Raw genomic sequence first — 22,699 nt, forward strand, 5'->3', positions numbered from 1 at the left:
TCTTTAGGCAATGTAGTAGGAAAACTATTTACCATATGGGTACTCAAAGGTATAGGAATAATGTCCAGTCTTTGCATTACAGCATTTGCGTCGTTAGTAGAGTTAGTGATATATCACTCAACGTTAGGTGCCGGTACAGGTGCGGCGCATGCATCATTTTGCGTTACAGGTGCGGGCAGTGAGCATGGTTCTGGACAAGGTGAACAGGCCTTTACTATTAAATCTGTTTTATATAAACAACAGGAATAATGCTGTTGCTCTTGACGTGTATCGATGCGTCATTGGAATACGGAGAGCTCCCGTTCCGGCAACGAGAAGTTCGAATTAATCGGCGATTTGGCAATTACTCCAGGGAGAGGCCAACGGCCAATTGCGTCTCAAATCTGAAGAAACTGCTGTTGGCATTGCTGATAATGCTGGACGTAATGGACGGTCATCAAGCAGTGCACGAACTGTGTCACTCCAGCTGAACACCGCATGGCCCACCGTCCGAAAAGTGCTGCGAGAAGTTGTGAAACGGTATCTCTGGAGCTGTCCAGGCTGCCCTGGATGCATACGCTCGTCATATTGAACGCAGTTTGCAACCTGGAACGTAAACATACGAGGGTGGTTCAATAAGTAATGTCCCACATATTTTTTCTCAGAACTTTTTTTGCTAGGAGCCAGAATTTTGTAACAAATACATCAACATGTATTGTCCATGTCTTATTATTCTACATAGTCTCCATCACGTTCTACGGCCTTGCGCCAACGTTGTGGATGAAAATGGCCGCTGTAAGCATTCGTGGAGCCCATCGTGAGCACGTCTTTGAACATCCGACGGTCTCGGTCATTGCAGACGCACTTTCAATCCTGGCCGACAACTGTAGAGCCAATTGTCGAGTTGTGATGTGCCGGTCGGCACGAATAATGGCATCCGCACGGTGCAGCATGTCTGGAGCAGTGGCTGTGGCAGGACGTCCCGAGCGTGGCTGATCATGCAGCTCTGTTTCTGCATTTCCCGAGGCTGTAACTTTCCTTACCCACCGCCCAACTGTTCTCCTATCAACTGCAGCATCGCCATACACTGCACAAAAACGTTTATGGATGTTCGGCGCGATATCTTTTCCTTCACACAAGAATCCAATAACAGCACGCTGCTTGTAACGTGAGTCGTATGTAGACGCCATTTTGATGCAGTACTACGGCTCTGCCATATTCCAGAACGGTTAGAAACTTCACCGGTGCCAAGAGCAAACATCAAATGCGAAGCACCAACAAGGACGTTTCTCTATCTATATTCATCTACATCTACATCTACATGGATACTCTGCAAATCACATTTAAGTGCCTGGCAGAAGGTTCATCGAACCATCTTCAGAATTCTCTATTATTCCAATCTCGTATAGCGCAAGGAAAGAATTGAAACGCCCCCTTAGAAAAATTATACGTGACTGTGCTTAAACTGACACACAATATTTTTAACGCAAAGCAGTCTGACTTTCAATAATCCCTACAAAAGAATGGCCCTGACTAACATTAACCTATACCTTTCACAAATCACTTACCCCTCAAAAATCTTCGTTACTCGAAGTACTGCACTACAGCGAGCGCCACTACTGCCAGCTAAATAAAAGATTCTAACTACTGAAGGCACTAATTACTGATAGGCATAGTTAGCAAATGAAAGATTTTGATAGAGAACAAACAATGTATTTACCTTAATACTGTTCAAAAGTCATAATATATATATATATCAGTTTATGACATCCAGTCTTACAAATTTACTCTCTCTGATGGACACACGTCCAGACCATCCGCTCTCAAAACTCCGCCATCTCACTCCCCACACCCACCACTGCTGGCGGCTCACTTCCAACTGCGCAATGCTACGCGCTGTTAACAGCCAACTGCCCAACACTACAGTAGCAAATTCCAACAATGCCACCCACCCACAGACTGCACACAGCACAGCCAGTGATTTTCATACAGAGCGCTACGTGGCGGTGGCGTTACCAATATAACAACCTAAACAGCCTACTTACATAGCCCCCATGCTCCCCACAAAAAATTTCCTACTTACACAATGAACACCTGTGTCTTTCCGCACGAACTCTGATTTCCCTTATTTTATCGTGGCTTTTTTAAAAAATGTGGGGCATTACCGATTGAACGACCCTCTTCACGTTGTTGTGGTCTTCAGTCCTGAGACTGGTTTGATGCAGCTCTCCATGCTACTCTATCCTGTGCAAGTTTCTTCATCTCCCACTACTTACTGCAACCTACATCCTTCTGAATCTGCTTAGTGTATTCATCTCTTGGTCTCCCTCTACGATTTTTACCCTCCATGCTAAATTTGTGATCCCTTGATGCCTCAAAACATGTCCTACCAACCGATCCCTTCTTCTAGTCAAGTTGTGCCACAAACTTCTCTTCTCCCCAATCCTATTCAATACCTCCTCATTAGTTACGTGATCTACCCAGCTTATCTTCAGCATTCTTCTGTAGCACCACATTTCAAAAGCTTCTATTCTCTTCTTGTCCAAACTATTTATCGTCCATGTTTCACTTCCATACATGGCTACACTCCATACAAATACTTTCAGAAACGACTTCCAGACACTTAAATCTATACTCGATGTTAACAAATTTCTCTTCTTCAGAAACGATTTCCTTGCCATTGCCAGTCTACATTTTATATCCTCTCCACTTCGACCATCATCAGTTATTTTACTCCCTAAATAGCAAAACTCCTTTACTACTTTAAGTGTCTCATTTCCTAATCTAATTCCCTCAGGATCACGCGATTTAATTTGACTACATTCCATTATCCTCGTTTTGTTTTTGTTGATGTTCATCTTATATCCTCCTTTCAAGACACTATCCATTCCGTTCAAACTGCTCTTCCAAGTCCTTTGCTGTCTCTGACAGAATTACAATGTCATCGGCGAACCTCAAAGTTTTTACTTCTTCTCCATGAATTTTAATACCTACTCCGAATTTTTCTTTTGTTTCCTATACTGCTTGCTCAATATACAGATTGAATAACATCGGGGAGAGGCTAAAACCCTGTCTCACTCCTTTCCCAACCACTCCTTCCCTTTCATGCCCCTCGACTCTTATAACTGCCATCTGGTTTCTGTACAAATTGTAAATAGCCTTTCGCTCCCTGTATTTTACCCCTGTCACCTTCAGAATTTGAAAGAGAGTATTCCACTTTACATTGTCAAAAGCTTTCTCTAAGTCTACGTAATTCAAAATGTTCTCACCTCATGTGAAACTTAAAATATGTTTCTTTCAGTGGTTCATTCCTTATTTATCTTCGCATTGTCCTTACAACTACATCCACAAAGTTTCGTAGACCTGCGACCACTCGGTTTTCATGGGGACCCTCAGAAGTAGTGGAAGTTTAATTATGACCATCCTAACCAAGTAAGCTTAAGTGCGCGCTGTTGTCACCGTGTAGACAGCCATTTGCGAAACTCGTATCACGACGGTGGTTCAAAGGAACGAGTTTCGCGACTCGTTGCCTCGGCGCAGACTGGGCGAGGCAGCCGGCTGCCGCGACGTGTGGCGGCTGCCCTCCTCCCGTCCCCCGGCTCTGGCTGGGCGCGCGCGCGTGGGGCCCGTGAGTTATCCGGGGCGCAGACACAGCACAGTGGGCGGCGGGGGCGGGGGGCGGGCGGCGGCCAATAACGGCCGGCTGATCCCGGTAAACACGCGGGCCGCGTGCCGGCGATCAGCGGCTCGCTGTTAATTGTCAGCAGGCAGCGGGCGGCCGCGCCGGGGGGCCTGGCGGCGGAGGGGCGGCGGCCGGGGGCGGCTGCCGGGGGCGGAGCTGCCGCCGAAGTCGCTGGGCATCCTGCGCCGTCCAAGGCTGAGGTGCACTGTTGCTGAAGATCAGTTCCTCAGTCCTCGCCTCCGAAATTTATCATCAGCCTTGCAATTCTCCAAAAAATGGCTCTTAGCACTATGGGACTCAACTGCAGTGCTCATCAGTGCCCTAGAACTTAGAACTACTTAAACCTAACTAACCTAAGGACATCACACACAGCCATGCCCGAGGCAGGATTCGAACCTGCGACCGTAGCGGTCGCGGTGTTCCAGACTGTAGCGTCTAGAACCGCTCGGCCACACCGCCCGGCTGCAATTCTCCGCAAGACCGTCAGTTCAGAAATAACCAGAAGAGCCAAAAATAAAACTGGTACAGCCCCCACGAGCACGCCAGAGTGCCGCAACACGACGTGGTGTGGACTGAACTAGCGTCTGAAGTAGTGATGGGGGGAACTGAAACCATGAATCCTGCAGGGCTGCCCATAAATCCGTAAGAATACGAGGGGGTGGAGATCTCTTCTAAACAGCACGTTCGAAGGCATCCCAGATATGCTCTATAATGTTCATATCTGGGGAATTAGGCGACCAGCGGAAGTGTTTAAACTCAGAAGAGTATTTCTTGAAGCACTCTGTAGCAATTCTGGACGTGTGGGGTGTCGAATTGCCCTGCTGAAATTGCCCAAATCCGTCGCAATGCACAATGGACATGAATGGATGCAGGTGAACAGACAGGATGCTTACGTACGTGTCATCTATCAGAGTCGTATCTAGACGTATCAGGGGTCCCATAGCACTCCAACTGCACACGTCCCACACCATTACTGAGGCTCCAGCTGCTGACTTGCAGTGTCCATGGATTCATGAGGTTCTCTCCATACCTGTAGTCGTCCTTCCATTCGATACACTTTGAAACGAGACTCGTCCGACTAGGCAACACGTTTCTAGTCAGCATTAGTCCAATGTCGGTGTTCACGAGCCCAGGCGAGGCGAAGCTTTGTGCCGTGCAGTCACCAAGCGTACACGAGTGGGCGTTCGGCTCCGAAAGCCCATATCGATGATGTTTCGTTGAACGGTTGGCACGCTCACACTTGTTGATGGTCCAGCATTGAAATCTGCTGCAATTTGCGGAAAGGTTGCTGATTCTCTTGAATGGTCGTTGGTGCCGTTCTTACAGGATCTTTTTCCGGCCGCAGCGTGTGTCTGAGATTTGATCTTTTACTGGATTCCTGATATTCACGGTAACTCGTGAAATGTTCGTACGGAAAAATCCCCACTTTTTCGCTACCTCGGAGATGCTGTGCCCCATCGCTCTTGCACCGACTATAACACGACATTTAAAGTGCCTTACATCTTGATGACCTGCCAGTGTAGCAGAAGTAACCGATCTAACAACTGTGCCAGACACTTGTTGCCTTATACAGGCGTCACGTACCACAGTGCCGTATTCTGACTGTTGACATATCCCCCTATTCGAGGAGGCATCTCTCTACCAGTTTCTTTGGCGCTTCAGTGTAAGTCTAGATCTTTCTTCTTTGAACCACGATATGCTGTGTGATAGAGCGCATGTAGTTTACCAGAGTCAGAACAGCCTCAAAAATGGTTCAAATGGCTCTGAGCACTATGGGACTCAACTGCTGAGGTCATTAGTCCCCTAGAACTTAGAACTAGTTAAACCTAACTAACCTAAGGACATCACAAACATCCATGCCCGAGGCAGGATTCGAACCTGCGACCGTAGCGGTCTTGCGGTTCCAGACTGCAGCGCCTTTAACCGCACGGCCACTGCGGCCGGCAGAACAGCCTCCTGGTATCCTGTCCTCCCTGCCCCCCTTACTACTCCGCATGGATATCTCTCTTTCAATTGACATTTACAGTAGATACCAAGCAACCAGAACAATTTCAAAGTGCCGTTGATATTGCAGCACCATGGAGCGGCAGTGCAACAAGCGTCAAATTGGGAAGAAGTGTACTGTGAGTAATGTTATTAACAGTCTGTAATTTTGTTCTACAAGCCTACATATTCATTTCTCAAAATAGCCACTCTGGCGAAGAACAGATCTCTACCAACGAGAGACCAGTTTGTTGATACCGTCAGAGAAGAATCATGGGCTTTGCTGACGAAGCCACATCCTCACCTCTGCTTTCACCTCTTCAATACTATCAAAAGCGATTTCCCAAAGCTGCTCTTGAAGGCTGGGAAACAGACGGAAATCGGATGGGAGTAAATCGTGACGGTATGGAGGATGATTGGCGGCAGCGAACCCAAGGCGTCGGTCTGTTGCAGATGTCGCAGCGCTCGTGTGAGGCTGGCATTGTTATTCTGAAGGAGAGTGCGCTCCATGTGTGGACGGACTCTTGGAAATCGAAACTCGGTTACAGTAAGTTGTTTTTCATTCACAGACATAGTTGCGTTACGCACCGATTTGTTACCGCTACAATTCGGAGCCCTCTAGGGGAAGCGGCCTGCAAATTTGTACACTTCAGGAGTAAAGATGTAGAATGTTAATAACATTTGTTTTTTAAGAAGCTTTAAGAGTTTTCGAATAAAAAATTCGGAAGCATTACTTTGCAGCACGCCCACCTGTAAGTGCTGATCTCAGTGCAGATGAATGAATTTTAGCAACAAGTGAAAAACTTTTGTATCTAACTGCTGGCTTAAACCAGCAATCATCTGTGAAAAACAGACTTTAGGTGGAGAAAAAGAAGCATATGAAACTTCCTGGCAGATTAAAACTGTGTGCCCGACCTAGACTCGAACTCGGGACCTTTGCCTTTCGCGGGCAAGTGCTCTACCATCTGAGCTACCGAAACACGACAGACGCCCGGTACCCACAGCTTTACTTCTGCCAGTATCTCGTCTCCTACCTTCCAAACTTTACAGAAGCTCTCCTGCGAACCTTGCAGAACTAGCACTCCTGAAAGAAAGGATACAGCGGAGACATGGCTTAGCCACAGCCTGGGGGATGTTTCCAGAACGAGATTTTCACTCTGCAGCGGAGTGTGCGCTGATATGAAACTTCCTGGCAGATTAAAACTGTGTGCCCGACCGAGACTCGAACTCGGGGCCTTTGCCTTTCGCGGGCAAGTGGTCTACCAACTGAGTTCGAGTCTCGGTCCGGCACACAGTTTTAATCTGTCAGGAAGTTTCATATCAGCGCACACTCCGCTGCAGAGTGAAAATCTCATTCTGGAAACATCCCCCAGGCTGTGGCTAAGCCATGTCTCCGCTATATCCTTTCTTTCAGGAGTGCTAGTTCTGCAAGTTTCATATCAGTGCACACTCCGCTGCAGAGTGAAAATCTCATTCTGAAAAGAAGCATAGGTGGTCAAACGGCCAGAAGTTAACTCGGCCCGCGACGCAGCAACTGGATCGTTATGCTGTGAGTAAGTGCTGGCAAGCTCACATCATACGGGAAGTATTATTGGATGGTACGGGCCAGCTTCTGACTGCTGGTAGATTTTCACTCCCTGGAATTGCTATCTCTCTCTCTCTCTCTCTCTCTCTCTCTCTCTCTCTCTCTCTCCCTCTCTCTCTCTCCCCTTGGGCGTCGACCGTGTGGTGCCTGCACTTTAGCCGGTACTTCGGTACTTTGGTTCGCTTGTCGGGCAATAACTGCGTCAAGTTCAAGAAGAAGGCCAACAATCTACATTTTTCCTTCTAGATGCCACACATTGCCAAATGCTACTGTAGACATATTAATGTTCCTTCGCTGAGAAGTGAAATCATGTTTACGGCATTCGACGCCCCGTATGTTTTCTACCATGCAACCATAACACTGGCTCCTAATGGCAACAGGGGTTGGACTGGGGGTGTTCAGTGGTGAGCACAGCACGAGGCTACTGAGCGTAGTTGAACTGCTTAATCGACGAGTAAGTCACAACAGTGCTACAGTGCCAGCGGTGTTGATACAAAGCAGAGCAAGAGAAACGACAAACAAAGCAAACAATGCGTTATATCTACAAGAACAGTTGCCGAAATCGTCACTGCGTCAGAAAGGAACCCAAGGAATTTCGCAGAATGAGAAAGAAGTGGCAGATGGAATATCAGTCTTTCTGCAAGACGAGTCAGTGGAATGTGTAGTTTCGTATACGCTCGACGGTACGGATAATATACATTCGGAATACAGTAATGACGATACGTGCTTAACAAGTGAAAGTGATATTGAAACAGTTGTCGAGCCATGTAGCTCATCATCCTTGTAGGACAGGGAGCCGCAAATCCCGTCTCCATTGAAATGTAGTAAAGGACAGTCGTTGTGCAAGGAGTGGTTAGTAAACATAGTTATGTACATGGAAGATCATCCGCAGCATACTAAAAAAAAAAGAAATTGACAATAGTTTTCGAATAAGTCAGCAGCAATATGACCGTGTTGTGCAAAAAAAAAAAAAAACAAAAAAAAAAAAAAAAAAAAACTACCGAGTGGAAAGTTCTTCTGCTAGAGAATAGGGAAACAAATAGGAAGGACTGAAACCCCTTTTGTTACCATTCGTTTTATTTAACAATCATATAAACAAATTCCTTTAAAAAACAGTATCTTAATCCTGATTACTGTAGATAATGAGAATAGTAAGTCACAAAAATTTAGCGAATCTGGTACCAACGTCTTTTTATGAAACAAAGTCTATCTCATATATAAGAAAATTTTAAAACCATTGACACTTACGCTCCTAACGGGTTGAATTAAGACACACAGTATTTCTGACTAGTCTTCGGACACAGAGAACTGATGTTCTCAAAACATTTACCTAAATAACAACCTGCCAGAGATGCACCCAATAAATAGCAGGATGAAGTTAATACAAAGGCACTTGTTTCACACTCGTGAGTCAATCAATATCACTAAGGCTTACTAAGGTTTCAAACTTCGGCTCCAAGGCCCAGCAACACAATTAGTCAGCGCAAAGTCTTACTAAGAGTAGCACAGCAACAACCTTTCACAATCGTATGTTGCTCTTCAGACAAAGTTTAATAGATATAATAAATACCCAAGTAAACACAATTAGTACCAGACTTAATTAGCGAGGAGTGACGCCAGGTCGCTCGAAGGCAGAACGAAAACTTAACTTGGAGAAGTCAAGGAGAAAGGCAGAAGTCGGCAGTTCGCACAAGACCCTCTTCTCGAGCTTCGACCCGGAGTCACCTCCCGCTACCCAGGATTTCACAGCCCCGGTACCCATAGGTGGAAAGGTTGCGCTTACACCAAAACACCAGCCAGACAGCTGTAACATTTGACAAGCGCACAGGACAGGTCAGCAGAGACAATGTAAACAACCACCAAAAGATATTAAATAACAGGTTAAATTATTCACTAACAAAACGGCGCCCTGCCGTTGCCGCACTACGAATGAACTACACAGGCAACCAACAGCGCAAATCTTGTGTGAATTTTAAAATTTTCCCGGCGAATTGACTGTTCAAACAGCGCAAATCTTATCAATAACCTTGAGGAGAATTCCCTGCTATTAAAATATTTAAAAAAACTTACAATTACTAGCAAGGCCAGCGGGCACTCCAATCTTAGTCACAATTAAATTACGTGAACTCTTTCGCCCCACTGTTCAGTGAAAACCGTAACGAGCACAATTCTGAAAATTACATTATAAGCTTTACTGGGGCTCACTGCCCTGAAGCTACCAAACACTCGAATGCAGTATATTTGATAAACAGATTACGGCCTTGCAGCTGATTACGTATCACATCAAACAACAATTTCGCACGAGCTGAAAGAGGCACGCTCGTGCATTATGTTAATATTTAACACCTGTCTTAAACCCCATGAACACCACAAAGGCACACCTTTACTTACATGGTAACACCCATGCGCTTACAGTTACCAGAAGTGAGGTAGATGCCCTCAACAGCTTCACACCCATGGCCCAAGTACAATCTCACTTAACTTCTCGCTGGACGTCCAACATGGTTGCGTCGGGTACAGCAGGCGCCAATAAGGCAGCGGACGACCGTAGACAGCCGTGTCCGGAACTGGCAGCTCGCAATCCAAGGCAGCAACCAGCCCCCTCAGAGGCGACAGGACAAGCTCAGCTCTGCACCAAACTGCCCCATATACGCCGTCGGTTCCGCACTCCGGCCTCAGGTAACATCGAACGCCAACTGTCAAGTCCTTGGCGAGAGCCTCCAGTTAGCCCCTCCGGCAAAGATAAGACAGCCAAGACCAACGAGTTAAAATTTCATAGAGTGGCTACAGGTCCGCCATGTTTGAAGCATATTGAAGTTCTGGCCGCCATGTTTTCTTTAGTCAAGGCATTCGTCCGCTGTGTCCCGCCCCCTTGTAACTGCGTTTGACTTACTTGAAATAGCCCATACTAGCTTTATTTTTTCTAAAACAAGCAATAGACAGCAGTGATTTCAGTGTACACTGACAGCAAAAAGGGATCTTTTTGGGAAATATGGCTAAGCTTTTCGATGTAGATAACACTACAAGACAACTCAAATAAGTCTGTCCATCCACTATAACGTTACTTGTTGCCCACAAATTAATGCAATTAGAACAGGTACCACCAGAATATTACGGTGAAACTTCTAAACATGCTGTGGTTAACTATTAGAAACAGTAACGGGCGCAGAAATGCGATATTTTTGTCGCTATTTCAAAGTAAACAGTCAAAGGCTCAAAAACCAGTACACTGTGAACGAGAATTTATTTGAAATATGTGTTACAAGTAGTTAACACAAGCATAGTAATTCAATAACAAAGTCGAAGCATTCTTGGGTGGGGTAATTTCACAAATTTTCGTAAGTAGCTGTATGCCTTGGCAGAATAAAAGTGTAGGGTCAGGACAAATTTCCGTATTTGCTGAGAATAATGGCATACTTTAGCACTGCACTGAAGTTCCAATAGCTCCTTCAACAAACCAACTACATGTTCACTGTTTAACATATCAGAAACTGAACTACATAGCCTTCTTCTCAAACCAGCAATTAAAGTCTGTAACTGCACTATTCTTCTTTTGTGTCGTACACTAAGTTGCTTCATTTGCTTTATCCGCTTCTTTAGTCGCACATTCTCTGCTTGTACTCTGTTATATTGTGTTTTCAACTTCTTAGGGCTTGGTAGACAGTAATTGTGGTCAGCAGAAACAGATGTGGGTCCGACAGGCACTGAAAGAATGTAGTTACATCATAAGTTTATAACAGAGTTACACCATAAGATTATAATAGAAAGTATGTAATTCAAAGTAATAAGAACACGGAGTAAAATTAAATTATTGACTTACTTTGTGCTAATGATGTCACTGTAATAGCACTATCTTGCAAATTGTCGAAAGATCGCTTTCTGGGTTGTGGTCGTAATACTTTATCTTGCTTTTGTAAATGTGGTGGAAAGTTAAAGATAGTAGGTACTGGTTTTGACAAAAGGCGCCTCTGGACATTTGTGTGGTACATATATTTCTCTTCAAAATGAGCTGAACAGAGGTAACTGGCTGTAGTAGGAAACCAGTTTTCTCGCTTCATATTTATAACCCATCTTTTTGTAATTTCCTTATCTTTTAAAGGAAATCTGTAATCAACGATAAATAAATTACTTCCTGCATTTGTCTTAAGCATAATTACAGTTCCAGTGCAAATGACTCTTTAATAAACATTAAAAAACGTGTGTCGTATTTCGGTAATAAAATACTTACTTATAATATGAAATATTTGTGTTTTATCGCTGCGATTTGTGCAGTTGAACGCTGAACACACTGCAGGCATGTTGACTTTATATTTTGTAACAAAAAAGTCAACTAGAAAAGTTAAATATTGCAGTAATATCACAACAGCTGACAGACTTCCAACACAAACAACAGTGACGCTGGCCGGCCGAAGTGGCCGTGCGGTTAAAGGCGCTGCAGTCTGGAACCGCAGGACCGCTACGGTCGCAGGTTCGAATCCTGCCTCGGGCGTGGATGTTTGTGATGTCCTTAGGTTAGTTAGGTTTAAGTAGTTCTAAGTTCTAGGGGACTAATGACCTCAGCAGTTGAGTCCCATAGTGGTCAGAGCCATTTGAACCATTTGAACAGTGACGCTTTCCTAATGTTTTGACTAAGGAGAACATGGCGGCCGAGTTAGCGCTGGTTGCCGCTAGGAGCGCTGTAACTAGTATCTCAGCCACTCTATGAAATTTTAACTCGTTGGCCAAGACAGTACGCGCCACAAGCAAAGATAAGAGCGCGAAGGCGAGGTACTTGTAAATACGCTGGAGCGCCAGCAAAACGCCACGACTCACGGATATTCTAGAGATAAGGCAAAGAAATCTGAAACACAGCGTCAACTTCACGATGCACAGCCCACTGCAGAATCGGCCTGAAAATTTGTAGAGAAGATAAACAAATTTATCCGATTGTTCAGTAAGGAACTTGTTTTCATTTCCTACCACTCGAGATTTGAAGAAGTGCGTGTGGAATGATTCCTGGCAATTAGAGGTACCCAGGCATTTGTATCAAGATCAGCTAACGTTAATGACTTAACACATTCGTATACAATTATGTCGAATGTTAATCTAGATGGTAAATTGGCTGGAAAGTTATTTACTGTGCTGCGAGTGGTGGAAGGTTCTAACCTCCCCCTCACTTATCAACCTTAATGACAGTGAAAAATTAAACCACGTGTACCTAATGCAAATTTGGGAAAAAGCAATCGTCACCGAAGTTAATCTGTCGGTAAAGAGGGAGGAAAGGGTTACATCTAAATGAAAGGAAAAATGCTAATGAAACTGGTGGAAATTAATTTTGAAAAGGGGTAAAGTTAATAAAGAAAGTAAATGTGTGGCCGTTACGTTAACAATTAACTAGCGGTAATTAGATATTTGAGATTTGGGGGAAATTACGGTCACCAGTCCTAAGGACAATTACTATAGCAACTGAAAAAGAAAGGTTATTACACATATAATTAGCACTAGAAGTGTGGCAACTGAAGGTTGACACGTGTAGTGTGAAAACTGAAAGTTTGTCAGAAGTAATAAATTTCGCTACACTCTGACTTAATTTAGCAAAAGAATTAATAAAACCGGAAAATCGAAAGTTAATTTAGTGACTGAGGTTAATGGTGAGCTTTCTTTCTGAAGCACATCTGAATTCAGTAAAATACGGTTAGTCTTGGACTACCTCAACAATCATTTCAAAAGCTACTTGAATCTACGCAATTTAGAAATAAGAGATTTAACTTTGAACTTGAATTAAATGATTCTGGAAATTAACAATAGTAAAATTTAGTACGTACCAAGCTGAGCTGCAGTCACAGGTAAGCTAAAATACGGTAACAAAACTCGCACTATTAATTTGTGCTTGTGTAATCTAAATATTGTAGCCAGCTATGAATACCTTAACTGAACTTTGAAATTAAAGCAGTGAAATCGAATGATGCTGGCGTTTGAATTTCAACGACACTCGGGTTCATTCCGGAAAAGGAAGGGACCCTGCTTGGTAATGCAATTGGGACAATGAGCAACAAAGGTTCATGCTAAGTTGCTGTAATTTTGTGATGCAACAATTTTAAAAGTTTGAAAGGCTGAGGTCTGCCATACAGTTCTAAAACTTTACGTGCTTCCAGTCTTCCTTGTTGGTCGATTAAAGGTTTGAAGCCGTCGATCGAGGAGGTGGCGACAGTCACTCATTGTCGGCCGTCGCTGTTGCAGAAGCTGGATGTTGGCGCGCCTTCTTCTCGACACGGTCACCAGACGAAACTGGCTCTTGATGTGTGCCAGCTAACGCTTCCCGTCCGCGACACCATGTCAGAAACTGTCATCGCAAGTCGAGCGCAATTACATGCTGCCAAACCCCGAAAGCGCGGCAACTCGCGGGAGCTTCACACAACACACCTGCTCCACTGCACCACCCCAGCCAGAACCCCTCTGCTCAGCCCGCGATCCACGAGACAGAGTTAACACTACCAAAGATCCTACACACTTTGATTCTTCACACGATCTATCGATGTAATCGTTCGATAACAGTTCTCCCTAGGCAAGACCCAGCGTAAAAATACAAATAATGTTTACAAAACAAACCAATTATACATCGACATAAATGCAGAAAAATATATATACAAATAGTAAAACAATTACAATATATATAGACACAGAAATGTCATATCTTGAGGTAAGAAAACAAGGAAAAAAATTATAGTACAATAGATGGAAATATGAGGATATGCATTTCCGGCGTTACAAGGTGCTCTGCCCCGTACGGTTCTATCTGGTGTGCGTTATGTTGCAAGGACGGTAGGAAATATTTACATAACAGAAAGCAAGAGTGGGAAAATGGGCACCAGAGGACTGCAACTATGGTATAAGCACTGCTTTCGGCCAATAGCTAGTCAAAAATGGTTCAAATGGCTCTGAGCACTATGGGACTCAACTGCTGTGGTCATAAGTCCCCTAGAACTTAGAACTACTTAAACCTAACTAACCTAAGGACAGCACACAACACCCAGCCATCACGAGGCAGAGAAAATCCCTGACCCCGCCGGGAATCGAACCCGGGAACCCGTGCGTGGGAAGCGAGAACGCTACCGCACGACCACGAGATGCGGGCAATAGCTAGTCAAAGTAACTGTATTTTGCTTGATTCGTGGTCTGCTATGAAAATCATACTCCTTTAGAGCAGCATCCGCCTCCTGAAAAGAGTGCGAGACTGCAGTTCATAGCACCTGGAACCACTGAACAAATTTAGCCTCTGGATGTTTGTTCTTTTCGTACCTACAAAGCATTACGGCTCTATCTGCACCTACGCCTTAAAGCATAACCAGTTTCACTATAAGCTCCACGACAGACTGCTTCGCATTGGGTGTAATCCATATCATACCATCAATTCTCATCACCTCGTTTCACCAAAATGATTATACATACATTTGTTAAGAGTGGACACCTAGGTGATCGACTTGCACGGTTTGTAACTCCGAAGGAGCTCGGATTCCATCTTGACGGTGCGAACCGTTGTGATCATTTTGGCGGGATATTTTTCATTTGATGTTCATGGTGGAAGTTAATGGTTTGTTTTTAACATTCCTTGAATGTCGGCGATGTCCTTTTGTGAAGTGTAATACATATATCCTATGGAAAGTTGATCTCTGCACCTCCAGCCGTAGTAAAGTTAGTTTTGAAAAGCGCGCCGCAGCGCGTAGCGTGAAGCAGTCGCCCTCCGTTTTCGGGTGGTGGCGCCTTCGTCTCAATTGAAGGCTTCGGTGTCGGGAAAGGGGAAAAGTGGGCTGTTTGCGCGGGTTTAAGAAGTGGCTGTATGGGCTCTCGTGGTGAGTTGACAATCGGGGCATCAAGAAGCGACTTCTCTGCCGGTGCTAGAAGACAGCACGCAGACCGCGGCATCAGCGTAAGCGACGCGAGCAGCGGCTCCGTGGTATGGGGCGTCAGCTGCTCGTCGCGAAAGGAATCTTCCTGAGCGTGGGTCCGCAAGGGGCCTAACCTGCTGTTCGGCCGTGTGCTGTCGACCGGCGAGGAGCTTCTGAAAGTCGGCGCGCCTTCCTGCGTCCGTTGAAACGGCTGGCAGCGGGCGGCTCGGCAGAGCATTTGGAGGTGCTGCGTTGGTTCAGTCCTGGGAATCGTAACACACCAGAAGTTGAGTATTGATTATTGACAGATTTTATGAAGTTTAATTGAATTCAATTTACTTAGTCTTGTTAGTTATACCAGCCGTATTTTTTGGGGGGTTTCGCGCCATTCATTCTCGGCTGCCCACACGCGGGAAGGCTGTATTATTAGAAAGGGTGGTCCGTTTGTCCCCTTTTGAGGACGAAAGGGGGGGAGTCGGAGTAAATCTATGGTTCGGATTGCTTCTTTCCCCTCCCAGCTTACCTACGGGTTTATTCGACTGTTAACCTCTGCCATGTCTGTAAAAGTCTAAGACACCAATGGCTGTACTGTTTAACATGCAAGGCACTAAGACCTGATGCATTCTCTTCTGCCATAACTAGTATTACAAGACTCACGTGTAAAAGTTACTCTGAGAAAGAAGAAAAATTCCTTTTGCCTCGTTGTAACAACTAGTCAATTGCATAACGAATTCCTGCTCATCTGGAAGCTGTAACTTACGTAAAGTTGTGTTTATGTATATGAGGTACACTCGAGTTCGAAGGCCTCCGATTTTTTTTCTAATTAACTACTCACCCGAAATCGATGAAACTGGCGTTACTTCGCGACGTAATCGCCCTGCAGACGTACACATTCTTCACAACGCTGAGGCCATGATTCCATGGCAGCGCCGAAGGCTTCTTTAGGAGTCTGCTTTGACCACTGGAAAATCGCTGAGGCAATAGCAGCACGGCTGGTGAATGTGCGGCCACGGAGAGTGTCTTTCATTGTTGGAAAAATCCAGAAGTCACTAGGAGCCAGGTCAGGTGAGTAGGGAGCATGAGGAATCACTTCAAAGTTGTTATCACGAAGAAACTGTTGCGTAACGTTAGCTCGATTTGCAGGTGCGTTGTCTTGGTGAAACATCACACGCGCAGCCCTTCCCAGACGTTTTTGTTGCAGTGGAGGAAGGAATTTGTTCTTCAAAACATTTTCCTAGGATGCACCTGTTACCGTAGTGCCCTTTGGAACGCAATGGGTAAGGATTACGCCCTCGCTGTCCCAGAACATGGACACCATCATTTTTTCAGCACTGGCGGTTACCCGAAATTTTTTTGGTGGCGGTGAATGTGTGCTTCCATTGAACTGACTGGCGCTTTGTTTCTGGATTGAAAAATGGCATCCACGTCTCATCCATTGTCACAATCGACGAAAAGAAAGTCCCATTCATGCTGTCGTTGCGCGTCAACATTGCTTGGCAACATGCCACACGGGCAGCCATGTGGTCGTCCGTCAGCATTCGTGGCACCCACCTGGATGACACTTTTCGCATTTTCAGGTCGTCATGCAGGATTGTGTGCACAGAACCCACAGAAATGCCAGCTCTGGAGGCGATCTGTTCAACAGTCATTCGGCGATCCCCCAAAACAATTCTCTCCACTTTCTCGATCTTTTCGTCACCTCGGCTTGTGCGAACCCGAGGTTGTTTCGGTTTGTTGTCACACGATGTTCTGCCTTCATTAAACTGTCGAACCCACGAACGCACTTTCCACACATCCATAACTCCATCACCACATGTCTCCTTCAACTGTCGATGAATTTCAATTAGTTTCACACCACGCAAATTCAGAAAACGAATGATTGCACGCTGTTCAAGTAAGGAAAACGTCGCCATTTTAAGTATTTAAAACAGTTCTCATTCTCGCCGCTGGCCGTAAAATTCCATCTGCCGTACGGTGCTGCCATTTCTAAGACGTATTGACAATGAACGCAGCCTCATTTTAAAACAATGCGCATGTTTCTATCTCTTTCCAGTCCGGAGAAAAAAAATCGGAGGCCTTAGAACTTGAATGCACCTCGTATTTGGCTATAATTAAGCAAGGTTGTTAATGTATGCCGTAGTGGATTTTATATATTATTTCTAGACAGCAAAAACTGTTGTGTGTTTTTCCAGTTCACAACCTTTTAAGGCTTTTACTCAACGTGCTTATGTGTTTTATACAGGTAGTTGGTTATTAGTGTTTACTTGCCATGCAAAAGTTCTGCATTTCATTACGGGTAGAAACTGTTGCCTTTAAAGGAAAATGTTGTAAACGGTCGCAAGTCCTACCTGGAGAGCGTGTGTGTTTGCCTAAGTTAAGTGGCAGAAATTGGTTCAAATGGTTCAAATGGCTCTGAGCACTATGGGACTCAACTTCTGAGGTCATTAGTCCCCTAGAACTTAGAACTAGTTAAACCAAGGTAACCTAAGGACATCACACACATCCAAGACCGAGGCAGGATTCGAACCTGCGACCGTAGCGGTCTCGCGGTTCCAGACTGCAGCGCCTAGAACCGCACGGCCACTTCGGACGGCGGCAGAAACTTGTAAAATTTGTTTTTTTTTTTAAATATATTTTGGAAATGTTAATGTTATTAGCTGTGAGTGTCCCCCCGTGTGCATGACTCATGCGTTTTGGTTTTTCTATTTTGAGAACTTTTGTGAACAGGATTGTCTTTGTATGTTGCAGACAAGTTAGATTCTGCGCCATTTAATGAATGGAGTGAAATTAACCTGTAATTTAGTTGAGCTTGAAATATTATACGGCGTCGCATTGTATATGTTAAATTGCTTGCCTGCACTTGCCTTTTACTGGCGTGAAATTTTTCATAATAATTTAATAACTTAAAAGTCCTTTCCTATCGTAAATTGTGACTTATTTGTTTTTTTAAATATCGTAAAGTCTTGCACCAAATTTGAATAAAAAGTGTTACTGAAAATTGTGTGTAATTTCACCACTTATTCGTTGGCACATAGTTCCAATTTACATTTTGTGTATTGATTGAGATTAATAACCTTTGGTGAACTAGTAGTAATTTTAAGGTTGACTTGAATGTCGGCGATGTCTGTTTTGTGAACTGTAATACATGTATCCAATGGATACATGATCTCTGCACCTCCAGCACACTCATTTTCTGTCGCTCTTCTGATGCACATGGTGAGTCATTAGCAGGTAATATTTTTCCTATCGTCACTGTTAACACAACACTTCCAAATGAGCCTCACAAAAGACTGAACTTGCGACCTCTCACTCAAGCGGTTCCTTGTAAGATTATGGACTTATAGCATTAGTGAGGTTCTAGCCTCATGGAGGAGGAGGAGGAGGAGGAGGAGGAGGGGGCGGGGGCGGGGGCGATTAGTATTTAGCGTACCATCCGAGCTTGTGCTCTGTCTCTAATGACGACGATGTCGACGGGACGTTAAGTACTAATCTCCTCCCTTTCCACTGCGTTTCAATGGATTGGGGAAGGGTGGGAAAGGAAATCGGCAGTGCCTTTTGAAAGGAACGGTCCCGGAATTTGCCTGTAGCGATTTAGGGAAACTACCGAAAACCTAAATCAGGATATCCGGACGCATGTTTGAACCGTCGTCCTCCCGAATGCGAGTTCAGTGTGCTAATCACTGCGTCACTTCGATCGGTTTGCTTCGCGGAAAGTAACCACTGTATACAGGCTGAAAAGTATTTAAACCGACAAACTCTGGGAGGTTGTAGGGGACATCAAAACAAATATTTTTCCCTAATGCCATTTTTTCCTATAAGGAGTATTTAAACCGGTAGAGGAAGATTTCTCTGGCGGCAAATTACTTAAACCAACAAACACTTTTCCATTTTTTTATGACCAAGAGACAACACATTAACACAACCCAATATCAATTACAGTAGATTTTCAGAAATGCCTCCATTGACACGTAAACAAAGGTTACACCATCGAATCATGTTCTGTCTGACACGGGCAAAAACCCCAGGAGTATGTTGATTTGTTCCTGCTGCTGCTACTATCCGGGCAACCACATTCTCTTCCGATACAACAGGAGTTGCGTAAAGAAGGTTGCGCATCTCTCCCCACACAAAAAAGTCCAGAGGGGACATATCTGAGCATGGAGCAGGCCATGGTACAGGACGACCTCTGCAAATCCACGTTTCTGGGAATCGTCGCTCCAGGAATCGACGCACACGACGACTGAAATGTGCCGGCGCCCCGTCATGTCAGAACCACATGTGTTGTCTTGTAGGGAGCGGGACGTCTTCCAGCAATTCTGGTAATGCTCTGGCGAGAAAATTGTAATAGTGCCTGCCATTTAATGACCTAGGTAGGAGATACGGCCCAATTAAACAGTCCCCAACAACACCGACCCACACATTAACGATGAACCGCACTTAATGAGCGCTAGTAACTGTGGCATGTGGGTTATCCTCAGTCCAAACGTGCGAATTGTGCGTGTTGAAGACTCCATCACGCCCGAACGTTTATTCGTCGGTAAACAATACAGAAGATGGAAATGTAGGATGCATGTCACACTGTTCCAGGTACCACTGCGAAAACTGTACTCTGTCTGGGTGGATAATCAACTGGTTCCAGGTTTTGGACACGCTGTAAGTGAAATGGACGTTACAATTGCTGTCGAAGGACTGTTCTTACATTCGTCTGATTCGTCCCCATGTTACCTGCAATTGCACGAGTGCTGATTGAAGGATCCCGCCCCACATGCTGCAAGACAGCTTCCTCAAATTGCAGCATTCTTACCGTGCGGCGGCGTCTCTGTCCAGGTAATCAGCTAAATGACACGGTCTCAGGCAGATGTTGGTACACAGCAGCAAAGGTCGTATGATGCGGGATACGGCGATTAGGATATTATGGTTGATAAACCCGCTGTGCAGCTCGTCTTTTGTGCTGCGCTACGTGGTACTCACAAGGGAACCTCCCCATCGCACCCCCCTCAGATTTAGTTACAAGTTGGCACAGTGGATAGGCCTTGAAAAACTGAACACAGATCAATCGAGAAAACAGGAAGAAGTTGTGTGGAACTATGAAAAAAATAGGCAAAATATACAAACTGAGTAGTCGATGCGCAACATAGGCCACATCAAGGTTTGTCTCAGGTCATGAGCGCCGTGGTCCCGTGGTTAGCGTGAGCAGCTGCAGAACGAAAGGTCCCTGGTTCAAGTCTTCCCTCGAGTGAAATATTTACTTTATTTATTTTCGCAAAGTTATGATCTGTCCGTTCGTTCATTGACGTCTCTGTTCACTGTCATAAGTTCAGTGTCTGTGTTTTGCGACCGCATCGCAAAACCGTGCGATTACTAAAGGATGTGCCTCTCGAATGGGAACCGAAAACATTTGATCGCAAGGTCATAGGTCAACCGATTCCTCCACAGGAAAACACGTCTGATATGTTCTATACGACACTGGTGACAACCCGTGCGTCACATGACAGGAATATGTTGTCGACCCACCTAACTTGTACACTTGGCGAATGGGTACCTTGCCCGATTTAGGTGTTTCGATGTTTGTTTAGGTGTAGCGTCCCCATACTACGGCGCAGTTACCTCACATGGGACGGCCGGACGGACACATAATAATTGTCTGAAACTAAAAAATTAAACTTCTCACTTGAGGGAAGATTCGAACCAAGGACACCTCGTTCCGCAGCTGCTCACGCTAACCACGGGACCACGGCGCTCCTGAGCTCAGACAATCCTTGATGTTGCCTATTTTGCGCATGGACTACTGAGTTTGTATATTTTGCTTTTTTTTTCATAGTTTCACACAACTTCTTCCTGTTTTCTCGACTGATCTGTGTTCAGTTTTTCAAGGCCTATCCACTGTGCCAACTTATAATAAAATCTGAGGGGGGTGCGATGGGGAGGTTCCCTTGTCGGCAACCATATCAGTGTACTCACTCCAGGTGTATCGCTCCATTAGTAAACAGAGACAATGCACTTCTACACTGGTGGACAGCAGTTGCCTACAACTGAAGAGCGTAATACGCCCTCTAACAACTCAGCATCGTAATACGGCCTCTACCAACCGGAGAGCGTAATAAGGCCTTCACTGATTTAAATAATCCCCATAGGAAAAAATGACATAAGGGAAAAATATTTGTTTTGATGTCGCCTACAGCCTCCCAGAATTTGTCGGTTTAAATACTTTTCACCCTGTATAGCCCATCACATCCGGAAATCCAACGTGTCTTGAGCGTATACGTGCTGTAATGGAAGGCTGAGAGTGAATGACGAATATACTCGTATATACGATATTAGTTCTGCGAGGTTAAATCGCCATTAGACGTCTCGTGGCATTTCCGTGACGTAAAGACGCCTGCAGCGCCGAGCCGCCGCGCGGCGCGCCAGAGGGTCTCGCGTTCCAGGCATAGCGCTGGTGCGGCGCTTCGCGGGGCGGCGCCGGTCACCGATTAGACAGACGGGCGCCGCCGCGATCTGAGACGCGGGAGCTGCCCGGCCCGGCGCCATGTTTTAATTAGCGTCCGCCGCTGCCGCTGGCGGCGCTGCGGTCTGCGGTGGCGACGCCCAGGCGACGCGACGCCGGGCAACTATGCGGGCGTCGAGCCGGCCGCCGGCTGCGCGCCTACCTGCCTGCTACTGCACTGTCCGCAGCCGGCAGCCGACTCCTGCCCGGAGAGGGTGTCGCCCGCCGCCCTCGCCCGGAGACCGCGCCCCTTTCACTGCTGCCGCAGCAACAGACATCATAGTCTGGAACAACAAAACAATTAATTGAAACTTCAGTTACATGTATCATCCACTTCAAATGTTTTTTACGCTTTTTTGGGTAATTTCCAAGTATAAGCGCCTACCGAAATCGCTGGGTGCAAACGATTCATATCGAACGTGCGATCGGAAATCGATCATGCGACTGCTGTGGCGGGCGTTGGTCACTTCAGCAACGACAAAAGAAGAGCGTTACAAAAATACACTACTAGCCATTAAGATTGCGACACCACGAAAATGACGTGCTACAGACGTGCTACAGACAGGAAGAAGATGCTGTGATATGCAAATGATCAGCTTTTCAGAGCATTCACACAAGGTTGGCGCCGGTGGTGACATCTACAACGTGCTGACATGAGGAAAGTTTCCAACCGATTTCTCATACACAAACAGCAGTTGACCGGCGTGGCCTCGTGAAACGTTGTTGTGATGCCTCGTGTAAGGAGGATAAATGCGTACCATCATGTTTCCGACTTTGATAAAGGTCGGATTGTAGCCTATCGCGATTGCGGTTTATCGTAGCGCGACATTGCTCCTCGCGTTGGTCGAGATCCAATGACTGTTAGCAGAATATGGAAGCGGTGGGTTCAGGAGGGTAATACGGAACGCAGTGCTGGATCCCAACGGCCTCGTATCACTAGCAGTCGATATGACAGGCATCTTATCCGCATGGCTGTAACACATCGTGCAGCCACGTCTCGATCCCTGAGTCAACAGATGGGGACGTTTGCAGGACAACAACCATCTGCGCGAACAGTTCGACGACGTTTGCAGCAGCATGGACTGTCAGCTCGGACACCATGGCTGCGGTTACCCGTG

The sequence above is a fragment of the Schistocerca piceifrons genome, chromosome 4 (genome assembly GCF_021461385.2).
Source record: "Schistocerca piceifrons isolate TAMUIC-IGC-003096 chromosome 4, iqSchPice1.1, whole genome shotgun sequence".
Classification (NCBI taxonomy): domain Eukaryota; kingdom Metazoa; phylum Arthropoda; class Insecta; order Orthoptera; family Acrididae; genus Schistocerca; species Schistocerca piceifrons.